We start from the raw sequence: 5,000 nt of genomic DNA on the forward strand, positions 1-5,000 counted from the left end.
CGCTTTGCCTGGTTCCCTCGGTCGGCCACAAACGGCGAAAAATCAGCCTCTCATTCTGGAGCTCGTGCCAACTTTGGCGAATATTTTCTAAGTGCCAACGGCTCTTGCGCCGTAATGTGTCCGCTTTGCCTGGTTCCCTCGGTCGGCCACAAATAGCGAAAAATCAGCCTCTCCTTCTGGAGCTCGCCTAAGTGCCAACGGCTCTTGCGCCGTAATGTGTCCGCTTTGTCTGGTTCCCTCGGTCGGCCACAAACGGCGAAAAATCAGCCTCTCATTCTGGAGCTCGTGCCAACTTTGGCGAATATTTTCTAAGTGCCAACGGCTCTTGCGCCGTAATGTGTCCGCTTTGCCTGGTTCCCTCGGTCGGCCACAAATAGCGAAAAAATCAGCCTCTCCTTCTGGAGCTCGCCTAAGTGCCAACGGCTCTTGCGCCGTAATGTGTCCGCTTTGCCTGGTTCCCTCGGTCGGCCACAAACGGCGAAAAATCAGCCTCTCCTTCTGGAGCTCGTGCCAACTTTGGCGAATATTTTCTAAGTGCCAACGGCTCTTGCGCCGTAAAGTGTCCGCTTTGCCTGGTTCCCTCGGTCGGCCACAAACGGCGAAAAATCAGCCTCTCCTTCTGGAGCTCGCCTAAGTGCCAACGGCTCTTGCGCCGTAATGTGTCCGCTTTGTCTGGTTCCCTCGGTCGGCCACAAACGGCGAAAAATCAGCCTCTCATTCTGGAGCTCGTGCCAACTTTGGCGAATATTTTCTAAGTGCCAACGGCTCTTGCGCCGTAATGTGTCCGCTTTGCCTGGTTCCCTCGGTCGGCCACAAATAGCGAAAAAATCAGCCTCTCCTTCTGGAGCTCGCCTAAGTGCCAACGGCTCTTGCGCCGTAATGTGTCCGCTTTGCCTGGTTCCCTCGGTCGGCCACAAACGGCGAAAAATCAGCCTCTCCTTCTGGAGCTCGTGCCAACTTTGGCGAATATTTTCTAAGTGCCAACGGCTCTTGCGCCGTAAAGTGTCCGCTTTGCCTGGTTCCCTCGGTCGGCCACAAACGGCGAAAAATCAGCCTCTCCTTCTGGAGCTCGCCTAAGTGCCAACGGCTCTTGCGCCGTAATGTGTCCGCTTTGTCTGGTTCCCTCGGTCGGCCACAAACGGCGAAAAATCAGCCTCTCATTCTGGAGCTCGTGCCAACTTTGGCGAATATTTTCTAAGTGCCAACGGCTCTTGCGCCGTAATGTGTCCGCTTTGCCTGGTTCCCTCGGTCGGCCACAAATAGCGAAAAAATCAGCCTCTCCTTCTGGAGCTCGCCTAAGTGCCAACGGCTCTTGCGCCGTAATGTGTCCGCTTTGCCTGGTTCCCTCGGTCGGCCACAAATAGCGAAAAATCAGCCTCTCCTTCTGGAGCTCGTGCCAACTTTGGCGAATATTTTCTAAGTGCCAACGGCTCTTGCGCCGTAATGTGTCCGCTTTGCCTGGTTCCCTCGGTCGGCCACAAATAGCGAAAAACCAGCCTCTCCTTCTGGAGCTCGCCTAAGTGCCAACGGCTCTTGCGCCGTAATGTGTCCGCTTTGCCTGGTTCCCTCGGTCGGCCACAAACGGCGAAAAATCAGCCTCTCCTTCTGGAGCTCGCCTAAGTGCCAACGGCTCTTGCGCCGTAATGTGTCCGCTTTGTCTGGTTCCCTCGGTCGGCCACAAATAGCGAAAAATCAGCCTCTCCTTCTGGAGCTCGCGCAAGTGCCAACGGCTCTTGCGCCGTAATGTGTCCGCTTTGCCTGGTTCCCTCGGTCGGCCACGAACGGCGAAAAATCAGCCTCTCCTTCTGGAGCTCGCCTAAGTGCCAACGGCTCTTGCGCCGTAATGTGTCCGCTTTGCCTGGTTCCCTCGGTCGGCCACAAATAGCGAAAAAATCAGCCTCTCCTTCTGGAGCTCGCCTAAGTGCCAACGGCTCTTGCGCCGTAATGTGTCCGCTTTGCCTGGTTCCCTCGGTCGGCCACAAACGGCGAAAAATCAGCCTCTCATTCTGGAGCTCGTGCCAACTTTGGCGAATATTTTCTAAGTGCCAACGGCTCTTGCGCCGTAATGTGTCCGCTTTGCCTGGTTCCCTCGGTCGGCCACGAACGGCGAAAAATCAGCCTCTCCTTCTGGAGCTCGCCTAAGTGCCAACGGCTCTTGCGCCGTAATGTGTCCGCTTTGCCTGGTTCCCTCGGTCGGCCACAAATAGCGAAAAATCAGCCTCTCCTTCTGGAGCTCGTGCCAACTTTGGCGAATATTTTCTAAGTGCCAACGGCTCTTGCGCCGTAATGTGTCCGCTTTGCCTGGTTCCCTCGGTCGGCCACAAACGGCGAAAAATCAGCCTCTCCTTCTGGAGCTCGCCTAAGTGCCAACGGCTCTTGCGCCGTAATGTGTCCGCTTTGTCTGGTTCCCTCGGTCGGCCACAAATAGCGAAAAATCAGCCTCTCCTTCTGGAGCTCGCGCAAGTGCCAACGGCTCTTGCGCCGTAATGTGTCCGCTTTGCCTGGTTCCCTCGGTCGGCCACGAACGGCGAAAAATCAGCCTCTCCTTCTGGAGCTCGCCTAAGTGCCAACGGCTCTTGCGCCGTAATGTGTCCGCTTTGCCTGGTTCCCTCGGTCGGCCACAAATAGCGAAAAATCAGCCTCTCCTTCTGGAGCTCGCCTAAGTGCCAACGGCTCTTGCGCCGTAATGTGTCCGCTTTGCCTGGTTCCCTCGGTCGGCCACAAACGGCGAAAAATCAGCCTCTCATTCTGGAGCTCGTGCCAACTTTGGCGAATATTTTCTAAGTGCCAACGGCTCTTGCGCCGTAATGTGTCCGCTTTGCCTGGTTCCCTCGGTCGGCCACGAACGGCGAAAAATCAGCCTCTCCTTCTGGAGCTCGCCTAAGTGCCAACGGCTCTTGCGCCGTAATGTGTCCGCTTTGCCTGGTTCCCTCGGTCGGCCACAAATAGCGAAAAATCAGCCTCTCCTTCTGGAGCTCGTGCCAACTTTGGCGAATATTTTCTAAGTGCCAACGGCTCTTGCGCCGTAATGTGTCCGCTTTGCCTGGTTCCCTCGGTCGGCCACAAACGGCGAAAAATCAGCCTCTCCTTCTGGAGCTCGCCTAAGTGCCAACGGCTCTTGCGCCGTAATGTGTCCGCTTTGTCTGGTTCCCTCGGTCGGCCACAAATAGCGAAAAATCAGCCTCTCCTTCTGGAGCTCGCGCAAGTGCCAACGGCTCTTGCGCCGTAATGTGTCCGCTTTGCCTGGTTCCCTCGGTCGGCCACGAACGGCGAAAAATCAGCCTCTCCTTCTGGAGCTCGCCTAAGTGCCAACGGCTCTTGCGCCGTAATGTGTCCGCTTTGCCTGGTTCCCTCGGTCGGCCACAAATAGCGAAAAATCAGCCTCTCCTTCTGGAGCTCGCCTAAGTGCCAACGGCTCTTGCGCCGTAATGTGTCCGCTTTGCCTGGTTCCCTCGGTCGGCCACAAACGGCGAAAAATCAGCCTCTCCTTCTGGAGCTCGCCTAAGTGCCAACGGCTCTTGCGCCGTAATGTGTCCGCTTTGCCTGGTTCCCTCGGTCGGCCACAAACGGCGAAAAATCAGCCTCTCCTTCTGGAGCTCGCCTAAGTGCCAACGGCTCTTGCGCCGTAATGTGTCCGCTTTGCCTGGTTCCCTCGGTCGGCCACAAATAGCGAAAAATCAGCCTCTCCTTCTGGAGCTCGCCTAAGTGCCAACGGCTCTTGCGCCGTAATGTGTCCGCTTTGCCTGGTTCCCTCGGTCGGCCACAAATAGCGAAAAATCAGCCTCTCCTTCTGGAGCTCGCGCCAACTTTGGCGAATATTTTCTAAGTGCCAACGGCTCTTGCGCCGTAAAGTGTCCGCTTTGTCTGGTTCCCTCGGTCGGCCACAAATAGCGAAAAATCAGCCTCTCCTTCTGGAGCTCGCGCAAGTGCCAACGGCTCTTGCGCCGTAAAGTGTCCGCTTTGTCTGGTTCCCTCGGTCGGCCACAAATAGCGAAAAATCAGCCTCTCCTTCTGGAGCTCGCGCAAGTGCCAACGGCTCTTGCGCCGTAAAGTGTCCGCTTTGTCTGGTTCCCTCGGTCGGCCACAAATAGCGAAAAATCAGCCTCTCCTTCTGGAGCTCGTGCCAACTTTGGCGAATATTTTCTAAGTGCCAACGGCTCTTGCGCCGTAATGTGTCCGCTTTGTCTGGTTCCCTCGGTCGGCCACAAATAGCGAAAAATCAGCCTCTCCTTCTGGAGCTCGTGCCAACTTTGGCGAATATTTTCTAAGTGCCAACGGCTCTTGCGCCGTAAAGTGTCCGCTTTGCCTGGTTCCCTCGGTCGGCCACAAATAGCGAAAAATCAGCCTCTCCTTCTGGAGCTCGCGCCAACTTTGTCAAAAAATTTCTAAGTGCCAACGGCTCTTGCGCCGTAAAGTGTCCGCTTTGCCTGGTTCCCTCGGTCGGCCACAAATAGCGAAAAATCAGCCTCTCCTTCTGGAGCTCGCGCCAACTTTGTCGAAAAATTTCTAAGTGCCAACGGCTCTTGCGCCGTAAAGTGTCCGCTTTGTCTGGTTCCCTCGGTCGGCCGCAAATAGCGAAAAATCAGCCTCTCGCCCGTCAGGTACCAGGCGTTGGGGTACCAGGGGTAAGTGCAGTACCAGCTTTGGTCTGTTGGTGCGCCAGAGTACGATGAGTTGGTCCCCCTAGTCACTGTACTCATTACCTTTACCCCCAAATCGCAAAATATAGTCAGAACGAGTGTGGGGAACACAAGTTTTGGCCCCGAGAACCAGGCGGCTGGTGTCTCTAGCGATGTGTTCCCCCCCAAAAAGTGTTCACATGCTCGGACAGCGAACCTAGGAGCTACCGCAAAGCACTCTGGAAGTGCAAGAGCGAAAAATTTTCTAAGTACAAAAACTCTCGAAAATTTTCAAAGTGTCACAGTGCTCGAAAATTTTCAAAGTGCTACATGCTTTCCATCCAAGGAAGGAATAGTGGAGGACCGGCCGCCTCCTTAAAC

The sequence above is a fragment of the Syngnathus typhle genome, unplaced genomic scaffold (assembly GCF_033458585.1).
Source record: "Syngnathus typhle isolate RoL2023-S1 ecotype Sweden unplaced genomic scaffold, RoL_Styp_1.0 HiC_scaffold_191, whole genome shotgun sequence".
In the NCBI taxonomy this organism is placed as follows: Eukaryota; Metazoa; Chordata; class Actinopteri; order Syngnathiformes; family Syngnathidae; genus Syngnathus; species Syngnathus typhle.